The 16,174-nt window shown below is 39.3% G+C and overlaps 1 pseudogene; it reads right to left on the bottom strand.

Annotated features, from left to right (window-relative positions):
* Positions 1–793: 793 nt before the first annotated feature.
* LOC117211479 lies at positions 794–1,868 on the bottom strand (annotated as a pseudogene).
* Positions 1,869–16,174: the final 14,306 nt, after the last annotated feature.

The following is a 16,174-nucleotide window of genomic DNA, read 5'->3' as shown; positions in this document are numbered from 1 at the left end:
TTATGTCTCCTATTTACGAGTTTAGAATCCAGAAAGTCACTTTGTTCGACCAATTATTTTCCACAAATACGCGAATCTAATTTATTAACTTAGAATATTCTCAAGTTGAACACAACATAAGTAAAACTGTTTCATGGACACGATATATACAAACACATCATTTCCTAACTAACTCCTCGAATATTATAAGAAGACTGCAGGTATTTATGCAAATTGATATTTCTATGAACACAAATAAAGAAATGGAACCGATATACAGACTTGTCTCACCCACTAAATATTATGACTTCTAGCTTACTTTGGATATGTTAGATACTTTTTCAAATCACGTGGATTTTCTATATTTTTGTGACTCTAAATTTCCCATAAATGCGTAAAAATTCACGGTCTCGTCGTAAAGGATCAAACTACCAGAAACATGGAAACGCTTGAGTGCGTCCTCTAGCAGAGTTTCAAACCGATTCAAAATAAAACGATTCTTTAATCAATAGAGAGATTCAATCCATATATCTGAATCCCTCCATAAAGCTCATTCTTCGAACAAAAGCCTGAACTTTCAATACCGAACGCAGTTTCATTCACTCGATTCAAAGCAAATGCTCGACTGCCGGCGTGGTAACATTTACATTCAACATTATCGCCTCTATTTCTCGAGCAGCATTGATGTCTCCCCGTTTCTCTCTGTCCAACCAACGGGTATCTCTCACAAACAATTTCAAGAGTGGCTGGTTGGCCGGCCGGGTGACTCGCCGGCGTTTCCACTTCTGCGTAATCGGGGTGATGTCGAGGGGATTTAGGAAAGCCACGGTAGCCGGCGTGTACGCGGCGCAACCGGCAAGGACAAGAGAGCCGATCCGGCCGGTGATGCACGGGCTAAGCATCTCTGGAGGTGTGCGTAAGCGTACACTGGCGTGTGTGCGCGGGTGTGCGATCGGCCGGTGCGGCGCGAGGCGGACAGAGAAACGCGAACAAGGACGGCGGAGGAGACGGCGGAGGTGGAGAAGGAAGAGGTGGAGAAAGAGGAGACGGCAAAGGATATAAGGTGCGCGAGGAAAGGTTGAAAATCTCTACGATAGAACTGCTGGATCCATTGGTAAAACTGCAAAGAGCAAGGAAGGATGAAAAAAGAAAGAAAAAGAGGAGAAAGAGAAAGAAAGAGGGGAACACGGTGAGCATGAAATAGGGTATAGAAGGTGAAGCGGATTAAAAGGATGGGAGGGATGCGAGAGGCCGAGGGAAAAACGCGTGGAAAAAAGATGGAAGCTCGTTTCGTTTCGTTAGAGAAAGAAAGATTGGTGATGGGGGAGCGGGAGAGGCAGCGAGAGAGAGTAGCGAGAGGAGCGTCAAGCCGGCGAGAGAGGGATATGGTACAGCGAGTGGCGTGCATTCTCGCGCACACGCTGCCTCCCCTCTTAAGCGTGAACGTTCGCGTGCACGTGCAACATGGTATCGTGCACGTGTGCGTGTACAAAGTAGGTCCACGAGAGCCGGAGAGACGGCGAATGAATATCGCCGTCCCCTCGGCGGCCGGTGCGACCAATCCGCGCGTAGCGCGAGCTGCGTGAAGGCGGAACGCGGCCTCTTCGCGTATATCTGCGTATTTATTATTCAGTTTGCAAATACGTGGCAAAAATGATCTCTCTCCGCGCACCGGCTGGATCCGACCGGCTCCACCGAACCAGCCGGTACACCCGGGAGGTGGAGCCAGAAGGTAGGAGCAGGGCAACGACGAGATATCGGCCGTTAATTTGTTAGAAACGCCACCGGCACGGCCGATTGCACCGTCCGCAACTATGTACCTTCTGCTTTCAAGGAACGGACGGCCGCCGTTTGCCACGCTCGCTCGTCTTCCCGACGCGAGACGACATTTTCTAATCGCTACGTCCGCCACACGACAAAATGTCTAGAGACTTCTGCCTACTATTCGCTCGTTCGCCGCCTGGTACCGATTGTTTACTTACGTACGCAAAGTTTTAAGTCGCAGTTTGCTGGAAGTTAGTATTTTCTGAGAATTAAGAATCGTATGACGTTTGACCTTCGAAATAGTCGTCTAATAGTACGAAAACGGATTAGAAGTGGTTGACAAAATCTGATACTAGGTAATCGTATAAAATTTGTATAAAATTCCTGGATATTTAGGAACGATTTCGAAAGTGGATTTTTCCTACAACGAAACTTTAGTGTTTGGTTTAATCTTTTATCGATTATAGTTGTATCACGTTGCGAATATGCTTCACCTATCCTGATTAATAGCTACGTACTGCCTATATTGAAAAGTAGAAAGTTCCTTCCTTAGACAGCCAATTAATCTATGTAGTGTTAAAAATCGCTTCCTATTTCCTTTATATTCTCTTTAATTTATATTATACTTGAAGGTATTTTTTTACATCTTCCCACAATTATTAATAATTACTTTAGTGTTACTAAAATACAAAAGTTGGAAATTTTATAGTTTCGTTGGAAGAACGAAACCTTAAAAGGATGAAACGTCGTAGAAATTTGTCATTCGGTTGACGTAAGACTATGAAACACTGAGAGATCCGAGTCTAGCGAAGTTCAAGGCGGTTTCGATGAAGACGTCAGTGCGAATTTTTTTAGAAGCCTTATCCAAGACAATGGTGAGTGAGGTTCCGATAGTCCGGCAACAACGGGACTCGAACAGTAGCGGATTATTCCGCGATTCCGAAGCATGGAACAACGATCTTGGAAACGGTTTCAGGTGTTCCAATAGACCTCCACTGCATTTAAATGCACTTGATATTGAAATTAAAACAGAGAACGTCGTAAAATCAACGTTCTGACCAATCGTTTCCTTGCGTTCGACGTTTATCTACCGACTCGCCGAAACGATCCGACTTTCGACAATTTTGTTCGATAAAGCTAATATTATTCCATTATCGTTTTATACTTTGTTAGGAAATAAATATACTGCTACGGTCGTTATACAATATGCTTTACTTCAGTGAAAATGGTCTCTTTATATAGCGTATAAAAACTCTTCTGGAGGATTGTAAGTTAGATACATATCCAGTTACACAAACTGCGTATTCCATCTACTTCCTGTAATTCAAATCAAATTAATTATGTACTATATCAATTAAATGCAAAGTATTTCTTTGAATAATTCTAAATACTAAATAAAATTGTATTCGTAATATCTCACTTTGTTAAATGAAAAGATCGTAAATTAAAAATTCAAACGCGTTGCACCTGTTCTAAGTTTCAGACGTTATACCTACAGTATGTTCAAGACCTACCGCGTAGTGTTGATATATTTAATTCTATCCAAGAACAATCAAAGCGCTTTTAATGATGTTGCACGTCGCTACGAGCAGACAGGAATCGTCTCTACCAATCGACCTTAGTTACGTGATAAAATGTCAAGGAACGCCACGGTCTGGAAAACCGGCGCGATGCATGCTCGCTTCGTTGAAATGATCGCCTCGCGCGAATTTTTCTATGAGCGTCGCCCAAGACAACGTATTCCGACATTGTCCGTTAACGCGGTGTGTCTAGTACCTACGCTGGCATTGTATTCCAACGTAATAGATTCACGATCGGAGGATAATCAAACGAACTGTAAAAAGGAGTCGACCAGTATTCTTCGCACGAAACCGATGTTGATAAGGCTTACAGAGTCAAGTGATTCATTTCCCTAATATGTCTACGCGTCGAATGACAATCACTGGTACCGTTCATGCTTCTGTTTCTCGCTGGTTCAGTGTCTGATACAGCCAGAGGTTCCTCGAACTAGTGGAACTTATTGCTGGACGTTGCTTAGGTACAGGTTCACAGGTTTCAACGAAGAATGTATTGATCGGCTAGTTTATATGAAATATACGTAGACAGCGTAGCGTAGCAATTTCAATGTACAGTGGACGAAAGGTACAAAACACAGTATATCCATGTTTAGGTAATATTCGCAACATAGATAGTAATTCAAACTCTTTTGCACCGTGAGTTGCGTTCGTAGTCAGGAGTATGGTTCAAGTGTAAGAAAGAAGCTTAATAAAGCATCGTTTAGAAATTCAAAAAGTATAACGTTACATATATAGTATCGGTCGAATATCGTAGAATGGAAGATGAAGTCAGTATATTGTCACTCGTTTCCTTGATCCTTCCATAAGATCTATTCGATCTCTTCTTGTCTAAATTTCAGTGAATGTACTGAAGTATTACATCGGAGTCTTTTATACGAGTATGCGGTTCTATGGAACCGAACGTCCTGAATAATTCTTCGTATGAAATCTTTATATCGTAGGCGACTTCTTCAAGAAGAAGCGGTAAAAAGGCGTACCCTGTTAAAATTTTTCGTCAGCAGCAAGGTCCAAAATCGGTCAATTTTTACCACCTTCCTTTATTTTCCAAGCTGCACAGAAATCACGCCGTAACGTACATACACAGAAGTAAACTGCGCATGTTTATGCATTTATGGCAAATTTAGAAATACAAAAAACGCACAAAATACACGTAACAGACAAAACGATATAGAAAATCAAAATAGTGGTAGCCATTGTCGTATTTAGCATATAGACCAAATCTCTGCATACGATCTATCTCTTCAGTTATATTCAGCTATATTCAGGAAAATATAGATTTGCATAAACAGCCGTATTCTACGTATGATCAACATAGAAAAATACGGAACTCTAGCTTCACCGTGCTAATTTGGCGAACAAACACCACAGTGTATTATACAATCTTTTTTGCTGAAACAGGCAGACTTGTACAAATACGTCCATCGAATAAGTTTCCAAGAGAAAGAACGATAGAAACGTACGGCTGGCATTATTCTTCGTTCGAGACCCCAGGGGAGAGGTCTGGTTCGTGAAATTCGTTCTCACAGAGAAAGTAGAATTACGTCAGCACGCATTCAGCCGTAAAAAGAGGATCGTCTTGGCAACGCAGAACACCGTATCGTTGCTTTTCTTCCAGCTCCTGCGTCCGCCCGCCGTGGTCATTTACACCTTCTTTGCGTGTTCCTTGCACGCCATAACATTTCCGCGCGCCACGATATCATCTCCTTTCTTCTGTTCGCCTTGCATGTTCTTTAAAGTTCGCCCTCCGCTTCCTGATCTGAAATACTCGAGGAAGTGCCGATCGGATCGATCTGACGAAGGCTCGTTTCCGCGTAGCGAGTGTCTTCGATCGAATCTACTCGATGAACCGGGGACACGATCTTCTTACATGTTTTTTGAATAATTCTTAGGACAATCGAAGGGAGCAGTCGTTTATAGTTCGTGCATACTTTTCGTCTAAATAATTGACGACTCACGCGCAACTAGTGATGCGATCCATCACTGGTCAGACACCAAATTTCTCTGAACGTCATAGCATCGATAACGTGACAAATTTTGCTTTTCGTTCGTGAATTGTGATGATGGAGATTTTCTATTTCTCGTTGAGTTATTCGATTTGTTTAATATCGATCAGTGATGATTAAATGTACATGAAATAGATATAAATTCTAATACTCGAATTCTGAAGTTAGATGACAAAATTCGGAATACATACACATGCCAAATTTCTCAGTTCATGGATTGGCGAGGCTAATGTAGTAGGAAGCGAACTGTAATTTCTTATTTTTCGTTCAATTAATGAACTGCTCTGTTTCAACTCGTTGAATCTGTTTCAACACCAATTGTTGATAAATAAATATTAATAAGATGTGATAAAAATTGTCGAGTTCTGACATTGATAAAATTGTTTTGATTGACAAAGTTCCATCGATTGCGGGATTATTGGGTATAGAAATATGTCGTTGATAGTACAAGGAGTATGTGAACTCAAATGGAAAACCGCTTCTTGTCGTTCTATCTTCCTCTATATCTATATTATTGAATTCTCATACTTAAATGTTTTTTATCAAAGATAAAGTAATTTCGTTCGCACGTAAGAATTATGTTAACAGAATAAGAACGGAGCTATAAGCGTGACGAGTTACAAACCATAGCCACCGATATATATCTCTCGAATCAGTTTAACCGATGACGCAACATTTCGCATCGCTAAATGACTTCGCCAGATTGTCCACAATCGACGCTGTCAAGAAAATCATGACTCGATGGAACATTTATGGCCCATTTTGCGAAATACGAATTTATTTATTAACTTTCATTTCGTTATTTTACGCTGAAGAACATAAAACCTTCCATCTTATCGTTTCTTGTAAAGTAAAGAAATAGCAAAATATGAAGTGCAGTCCCTAATTTCAATCAAAATTAAAATGTATATCTAGACTGAAATTTAGGAGTTTGTAAAAGATAACATCACTGTACTATATAATTTGGAAAAAGATGTGATCATTCACATTACATATTTTATTATTTCACGTTAACATAACGTGATATATCGTTGGAATAATTTCATTATCTTCGAGCTAAGTTTCAGTTTAATCGTAGTTAGTACTCGTTATTACTGGTAATTATTTATTAACTATTACTGTTACTTCTTTCTTGTTTGCTAAAATGTGTACAAGCTTGAGATATAAAAATTCGGACTTGGCAGCAGAGCAAAAATCAGGCTGAAAATCATTAGCAACGTTATACTACCATGACGTTACCTTAATCGGATAAAGTGAGTTTCGTTATACCACTAAAAAATTACCATACAATTTTAAAACGACTTCTCAATTTTCCATCAATTATATCGTCCCATTATTTACTAAGTTACTTATTTCTTCGTCACAAACAGTCGTATTTAATGTTTCCACGCAGTTTTCTTCACTCCATTTCCCCTCTAAAACGCACGGTTCAAAGTTCATGGTATTTTACGCCCTACTTCCTCCGGCGTACGCACCTTCAAACCGTAACGCAACCTCTCCCCGAGGTGAAACGCGACGAATTAGAATCTGCAACGGCGAAGGTTTCTTAAAACGTCACAGGCGATGTAACGAATGGCCGAGTAGAGTCAGCGGGCGACGGTTCTTTCCGCGAATTCCTTTTTCTTCCCGACGCGCGTGGAACACCTTAGCGAGCCTCTTCCGGCCGCGGGAACGTTAAAGCTGGATTTTCCAGCTGAATTATTTACGTGCCTGCTTGTGAAAGCCGCCCAGGTCTTCGCCCTCTTCGAACTTTCATCATCGCCGTTTCAATCACTCGCCTTGTTCGCTCGTTACAATTAGTTTCGTCGTCATGGTGTCGCCCTGGCATCCTCGCCGACCATATTCTTCGTTCTTTATCGGAACTTTCATCGATCTCTTTATTTCTTCGTTATGATTCTTCGATTGTTTTCGGTACCATTATCATCGTCGTTCGTTATTGTTCGTCGAGCTGTCGATGCTGCTATTGTTGGTCCCTTTTGCTCCGATCTCTGCTCATACCTGGAAGAAGAATTTTGACATGAATTTAACGTGTTATTACGTAGGCCCCGAATTCGAGATACTTTGATACTTTTATAGGATTGCGAAATTTTGAAACAATCGTTTACCATGTGAAATGTTCATTGAACAACCTAAAAAGCTAGGAGAATTGCAACGAATTAAATTCCATTGTCACTGCCTATCTGGGATGATCATAATTTATTAGGAAGACGTAAAACAAGGATATAATCTAATTAGCAGTATTTTGGAGTTCGCATTACCGTTAACTCAACAGCAGAAATTTCTGTGGCAACAATTGGTGCTAAATAAACTTCATCCTCCAACGTTCCCACCCATAAAATTCCCAAAATGCTACCTGTACTATGGATACTTGAAATTCAGCCATGAAACGAATTATATAAAATTAAAGAAGCATTGGAAGTAATCAATTCTGTCTATCAAACTGCGGATTTTTACGCCTAGGGACTTTGTGAGAAATTTATAGATGCAAGGACGCACAGTACGCATAAAATGAAGAAATATTCAAACTACAGTGCTTGTTATAATATCTGCCAAACGTAATAAAAATATAAATTGCACAAACATCCGCAGTCTCTTAATTATATTGCCATGCATGATATAAGTACATTATCGTTTGTAAATCTTCAGACACCTGGTACACTTAGGATAAAAACAAGCAAATGCTACCTTCGATTACAAAATGAAGTTAACATTCAAATCTTACATATTACAAACGAAATATCTGCCATCCTATATTCTAAAGATCCTATGAACGTTTCTGTAAACGTTACCTTCAAAATTAGCAAGAATCTACTAACTTACGAACAGGACTGTACGCATTTCAAATTCTAAACTAACGATGTTTGATTTAAAACCATTGCACGTTATTCCAACCCATTACTTCAACACCCTTACCATTACCCTTTCTTCCTTGTATATTCTCTTCCTCGCCTATACTCTTAATTATCCTCCTTATACTTCCTCCACTATCCTGCAACTTCTTCAATTCGTCACACGTAACTCATTATTTCTGGAAAATATTTCCCAAACCATTGGAATGTCATTTTCATCAGCACTGACACGGTATATCTAAATACTTTTCTCCTCCATACGTTGCCTTTTTTTTTTTCTTCGTTCCTTAGGTACCGTCGTCGTTACGATCGTCGTTACGATCGCGATGTCGAGTGGGGTCCCTCCGCGATGGTTTCACGGCGGCACGGCGGCCGTGTGCCCTCCTCGCTAGGAAATAAGAAATTTTCTTGAGAGATGCGAGCCTCTGCGAGGGAGGAGGCCTAGCCAAGCGAACATAGTTAATTTAGATTGTATCGCGTGAGAAGCAGGAAATGACGAAATATCCTGAGTGCTGACTTATACGCGGCGCACATCGTGTGTGCCTGGGCTCGTTCCTCGGCCGCGTTGCTCTTCGACTCCTCGACTCCTCGCGACCTCAAGCCCCTCCGACACGCAAGGATGATACTTTTTTTCCTATCCTCCGCCATGGCTGCATCTATTTTTATGTTTTTCGCGATGCTTCCGCGCAAACGCTCGACGTGACCGTGAGAATTTTTGACCGGCCCGCTACAGCGAAATATCCTCTTTTTCTTTTCTTCCTTTCTCTCCTTTTTCCTTTTTCATCCGTTTCAGTCGGAGCCGAACAGCCGATCGCAGATAAGAGATTTTGCGGGCCAATTCGTAGTTCACCAAAGGTTGCACGGAGAGCTGCTCCATTGAGTCGTCGCTCCTTTTGAAATCTTACCGCGATTCGATGATTTATCGAGCTTACTTCTCTTTCGAATTTTCTTTCATTTATTTTTTTATTTTTCTTGCCCTTCGTTCTATTGCTCTTTGGGCTATTTTTGGCTACGCGCGAGTGAAAGACGAAGGAGCAGAAGAATGTTGGAAAGAATGCGAGGAGATATACGTGTACTGCATATACTTGTACAGATGAATTTGTTGGACTGATGATTCGTATGTGTTTTTGCGAACCGCTAGCGGATATGACGCTGGAATAATTTGTCACACGCGATTGGAGACAGAGAGTATAATGAAGGCTCGGGTTCCAAGTACCGGCGCAATCGGTTCGGAACAGGTACATACGAACGCAAATACGCGGACTGTTTGTACTACATGCTGAAGAATGGAATAAAATAAATTACGTTTCTCTTGTTTGAGTACCTCGTCCGTGTCCAGTGATTCGAATATGGCCAATTTTTTATAGAAGCGTAAATGGAGTTGTAAAATAAATTTCATATTGCCTAATACATTTTAGCAAATTTTAATCAATAATGGAATTTCTTTAGTACGCGTCAGATTCAACATGATACTAGATTTTATTAAATTAAACTATGATTTTGTGTTGCAACGTTTACAAAGTTAAGATTTTAATTTACATTTTAGTAAAAACTTTTAAAAGTATTTCAAGGAACAATCCATAAATTGTACAAAATGACAATCTTGAACGTTGTTCGATTTAAAATAAATAATTGACATTGACGAAAGAAGCAGGTTGGTTTAATAGAAGAAAAGAGGCCCGATTTATCAGCATAAGAAACATTCGCTTTAATCTAACGTCGTTCGAAAAATAACTATACTACCTTATTATTATAGAAAGCCGTTTAATTAATTCAACATCAACGCGGGATTAATTATTTGTCGACAAGATAATAAAGTTTTAACGATACGTAAAATACAATTATATACGATATAGGTGTAGTAACAATTAAGCCTGCCACTCATCCTTATTACATAACATTTATTTCGTTTCCGCGACAATGGTATTCCCCATCTCATTGCATAAATATGTTCGCGATAACGTATCTGTAAAAAAAGCATTTAAGGTAATACCATAGCGAGGGGGTCGTAGATGCGTGATTACATATTTATAAATTAGCAGATACAACATAAAGATATAGACATGAGAGCTTAATGCAAGGCATAAAACTGGGTTTTCTCCGTTCCACTCCCATGGAGCTTGGTCACCTGAAGAGTTACTATGCCCAATTAACCCTTTGAGAACCGTACGCTTCCCGGGCATTGCCACTTCCGACGTTGCAATAGTTTTCGCCATGTAATTTTTTCGAGTTCGTCAAGGCATCCCGGTTCAATGTTTTCTATTACGCAAGATCGAATACTAAGACAGCTATTGCCGATGATTCCATTGTCTCGAAAATTGGAGAAACATATTCCGTAATCAAGTTGCTTGAAAAATGCTTTATTATAGATTATTGTAGTTAGAAGATTTATTTCACAAAATCTCATTTTTAGTTTGTAGAATATCATTTGAAGAATTCATTCAAATAATATCATTTAAAGGATATTTTTTGAAGTGTTTGAACTTGAAGTTTGAATGATATCAAAATATTAGAAACCAATAGAGGATATTCATAAAAATGAAGAAATTTCAAAATGATCGCATTCCTTCTTTGTTTCGTATTTTTGAATACAGTTGCCTGAAGTATATGTTTTATCAGATCTAAAAGACTTCAAAAATTCGTCATGCTTGTTGCAATCAAACAACTGAATGAGCCTGTACTATGGTTTCCAAGGTACACACGGAAAATAAACGCAGACTATGTGAATTATGGCATGAAAATTTCTACGGGATCACAGGAGCTCTGTTTGGAATGAATCATACACATCAGACATAATAAATCTCAATAATTTATTGCAGCAAACAGCGTGCGTTAATTCATCGCATAAAAATTACCGCCATTAGACAGTTGATGAATACAGAATTTCTAGAGTGTAATTCTGCCTGGTACGATCAAGCTATGAATCGAACTAAAGGGCACGGAACATCCGTCTAACGATTCTTGGAATATTTTATCTTCCTGCATCAATTGCGATTGCAGGTATAAGATATTCATAAAATATTCACACGAAGTATATCCAAACTGATATATCCAAATCTCTTTGTACGTTCGTCATTCGAAACCAGAGATACAAACATATTATATTATATTAAACACGAAAAATGTAAAGCGCCGACACATATTATAGCATGGCTACGTCGTACCGTTGCGTATCGGTACTTTTGCCTAAAACATCGCTACAAAAATTCACCGTTTATTGTGAATACCAAAATGTATTTAAAATTGTATCTTGGGTTTAATAAACATCTTTAAATAAAAAAAAAAAAATACAAACATATTATCAACTCGAAACTTGCATATCCTATTTGCCTAAAATATTCAAATTCCTATTCTCTAAACTGAATACCTTTAAGTTATGATATTGGTGCAGCAAATAAACAATATATATGTAAATTTTTGTAAAAATTGTGAGAAATCTCTGTATCTTGAACACACTGATATTATTTGTAATTGTAAGACATTTAGATGCAAAGATTGTATATCAATATATCAATTAAAATTCGAATTATTTTATTAACTTATTAGTTCATCTAATCGCTCAGCTTTTATGTTGCTTTCGTGTAAAATGTAAATCTTAACCAACGCAGAATCCGCATTTTGTTTAACAGTTACAAATCGCATCTTTCGGATACGCCACGACCTGATAAGAAATGTTTCAAATTGCAAATTCCACAGAGTTCATCGTTTATTCGTGAATAACGTAAAGTCGAACGAAGACCGAGATAATGTATTTCCACCCACGTAACGTGCACCGTCGAACAGGTGGTTCGCCGAGTACTCAACATCGTGTTACGAGTCACTTTAAATTCATTATGCGGTCACGTATTATTACCTTGCCGGTAATTTTTCGTAATTTCGCGATTAAATCGCGTTCTGCAAAACTATTTTAATAATGTGCGCGCGCGCACACACACACACAGCCTCGCTACCATTCGATAAGGACTGAACAGTTAAAAAAGGTAAGGAGAGAAAAACGATGGTAAAGGAGACGAAAAACTGGAGAAGCGACTTACGGATCCTTCACCTGTGTCCCGAGAAAATCATGACGCGTGACCAGCGACGAAGCGACGAAGAAATTGAAAAATCGCCGGAACGCCTGACTCGATCTCTTTGAAAAATGATGACTTTCGAAGAATATTAATACCTTGGTATTGCTGATTGGTTGGTATCGTGAATAATCAGAATAATTGCACACTGCTCTTCTATGGATTTAGATTCGGATTTAGATCACTGGAAACGTATGTTCGTCGCTTGCGAAGAATTGACAACATTTTCTATTCTCCTAAACAATTTTTCGACACGCGAAGAAACAAAAAACGAGAAAACTATAATAGGTAATAAATGAAGATACTGTAATAATTTGATTTGAAGAATTGTCGCGCCGGTAGTTCTTATAAATCCGAAGCAATGAAACTAATTTAAACGTTTCAAAGGTGTATAGCTTTAGAATTATTTCCTTAAATTAAATTATCCTTAAATGAAACATGTATATTGCATAATTGGAAGCTACATATTTTCACTAGATTGTACGATGTTTTGAAAGAACTGCGATGTAAAAGAAAAACACGGTTCGTATGTATCTGTCCAACATGACACAGGTAAAAAATCTGACGCGTTCAGAGAAACGTGTTACCCGTTACAATCTACTAACTTTACGATATCAAAATTTTCAGAAACTCTTCGTGTCAAGATCTCCGTGTTTCTTAAGGAATCGTTCGCGAAAGAATGAAACCATGAAAATACACGTTTCTATGCCACTACGAATTATACATCTATCAACTGTATTCCGTAGGAAGCAATTATCCGAATATCTTAGCATTTCTGAATATGTACGTACGTCGGTCTCTTCGTTCAATCTGTTGGCTAGTCCACGCGCAGTCAGGCAGGCGGGCAGTTTTAAAACGCCATTATATTCCAGTGTGCATAATCGGCGCATCTTTCCCTCGAAGTCAGTGAACAACGGAAAATTTACAATCTCAGTTGAAAAGCAGTTATAAGCGCTGCCGTGAGCATCGATAATATTCCAGAAGCTCATTAGCGATCCAGGAACGTCTATCCCCTTCCTAGCCGCGGGAGTAATTATCTGTTACAACCTAGCTCGGCGTACGTACACAGCGTATAACAGCAGATCAGCGCAAACGATTAAGCTCAAAAATAGTTCATGGGAACCCAGGTAAGCTAATCTCCATCGCATTAGTGTTGTTCCATACGTATAAAATGCTTTCCAAGGAGGAAGCACCTGCACGCATCTTTACCGCTCCCGGGGTCATCACTTTCGAAAGCGAACCGACCACCTTTGCCGTCTGCTCGCTATACCAATTCAATCGTCTTATTCTAATTGCTATCTGACCCACAAATCACCGAAGGTCTGAACGCCAGGCGAGGAAAGTCTGCCTATCGAACGAACCTGCGAACAAATTCGTGAAAACACAGTGTAAGTATACGTCGATTTACGAATTTTCTTCAATTTTTCTAACAAAGTACCTTATTTCGACTCTGGCCACAAAAATTATTGACATACCGTTGTGTTTCTTGCGAATTAATTAGCTTCGAGTATAATAAATTTCTTATCGTTCCGTATGTAGGCAGATACTTTCTTACGACTGCACATATTTGATATGTATTATGAAAATGAAAAACCTGAATTCGTGAAACAGTAAACGTAGAAGGTGATATAAAAAACGGTTCGTTAGAAAATAAGGATATGTACAAATATGTGCAGGTATTTCTGTAGCTACTGTATTTGCGTGCGAGTCGCTGATATTAGATTCAGATATTAGATAAAAATCGGTTAACGATGGCGAATATTCGTATGAAATTTAACGACTGAGAAGTCTTTCAAGAAACACGATAAAAGCGACTGGTAAAATTCTTAAAATCAAATCAATCTTTTCCAAAAGATATAACCATAACTCAACTTGTGGTTCCTACTGTGCCGCTAATAACCTGTTACAATGGCTGGCACAATTCTGAATAATCAATTTAAGAAACAAAGAACGAATTTGGAAACTTTCAGAAACAAAATAAAGATGAGATGAAATGACTGTTTGACCGAAGAAGAATAGTTGTGGCGAATGTTTAATATTAATTCTCGAAGTTTTGATATATTGGATAGAAAGATCTAATTTTAGAGACGGTATTAACGTGGAATACCAGCGAAATGAAATCAGCGTTACAGAGAGCAGAGAATAACTTTTATCTTTACAACCGTTTTGTGAGTTCAAGATGATTCTATTATTCTTCGTTTCCGTGTATGTTATTAACGATCTGGGTACATGCTGACTAACGAATTGGAGATTTTCCGCCCTTTTCCCCGCGGAGCGTGTCTTAACAGTCCAGCCAAAAGCATTTATTAAAACTTCATACCCTCTTGCCTATTCTGAAGAGACGTAACGAACAAGTAGCCCCAATTAAGAACGAACGCAAAACAATTACGACCGGTGAAACCATATCTATCATCGTTGAGGCTCGTATCTCTCTGCCATTTTACACCAGCCGGTTCATTTTTTATGTCTATTAACCTATCAACGAATGTTTTCCTCGACGAGGAAATAACGAATTATTAATCGCTATACGCGCAATAAAATTGACGTTGAGAGAACAGAGCTACAGATTCTTTAGCCGATGTTTCTAGCTTAGATACTAGACTCGATTAAAAATTAATGGCATTGCAAACTAAAAGCTACCAAATTATATCGTTGGAAAAATAAGTATCGAAAGCTTTCCTTTCTTCTTGATCCTCTTCAAAATACTTTAAATTTATTAGATTACGCTTGAGATTAGTTACGGTAGAGATCGTTCAAATAAAAAAAAAGAATTGAAACAAAGGAGAAAAGCTTAATACAGGTCATAAAAGTTTCAATATAAAACACAAAATTTTGTTTCTGCGTTTGCAAAGAATATTCAATGTGTTTCAATATTAAATTGACACTTACGAATGAATTTTGCCATTGATAAATGGACTGAGGTCTTTAAATGTATGTGTTCCCATAAAGAAAGCTCAGAGCTGTTTTTATTCTACGTTCAACGTTACAAAGACACGATATTGAACTTTTCTAAATATAAAAGTAAATGGTTAATTAAATATCTTTTAATCTGTCGGATGAAAACTATAAACTCCTAAATTCTTTCTTCCACCGCCCTATATGCGCTGCTTGTTCGCTAAATCGATGAATTCCACGAAACAAAAAGTAGAAAAAATCCGTGTGATTATATTAGATAAGCATCGATCACACTAAAATTTCAAACATCTCAAAAATTGGAGTTAACCACTTTGACCTGCGAGCCGCTTATATATTAACGGACCATCCCAAAGCGACATGGCGAAACATGAACCGGTATCATAGTAGCTTACGATAAGCAAGGTCGCGAGTCAGAGTCGTGCTCTCCGTTTCGCGAAATTTACGATCGTTCTCGGTAAGGTGCAGCTTAGATCACGGGAAAAATCGCTTGGTTCGCCACCGAGCCGACCTACCTACCCTACGATCCGCGCACGTTCGTACGCGGTCTACACGAATGCAAGTAGAGAGAGTTTCGTGGTGGACCGAAGAGTCGGTTCTCGACGAGGCGTTCTACCACCCGCAACCGACAACAGGCCAGGCCGGGGCAGAGTCTTAGGCCAGGCCAGGCCAGCGAGGAGTCGTGTAAGAAGGGGTTAAGAAACTCTCGAACTAAAGTGCCTACACCGGAAGCAGGGGCCTTGCTTTCTGGGCTAATAACCCTACCCACATCGACACGCGGCATCTGCGTGCGCGTGTACACGCTTAGACGAGAGCACAGAGAGAAAAAGAGAGGGAGAGAACCGATAGAAGCGTGCAAACAGCGAAAGAAGGAAAAAGAAGCGCGATACACGACGGGGAAACCTTGCACATTTGCGTGTGCTCGAGTCGAAGAGACGCACACGTAAACGGGGATCCCTTATCAGAGTGCAAAGCCAGATTTTATGTACGATCAACTAACCGACCTGGCGATTCCTACGCAA

The sequence above is a fragment of the Bombus bifarius genome, unplaced genomic scaffold (genome assembly GCF_011952205.1).
Source record: "Bombus bifarius isolate JDL3187 unplaced genomic scaffold, Bbif_JDL3187 scf7180000008234, whole genome shotgun sequence".
Classification (NCBI taxonomy): Eukaryota; Metazoa; Arthropoda; class Insecta; order Hymenoptera; family Apidae; genus Bombus; species Bombus bifarius.
The sequence above is the reverse complement of the archived record's forward strand: the minus strand, read 5'-3'. Positions and strand labels throughout refer to the sequence as shown.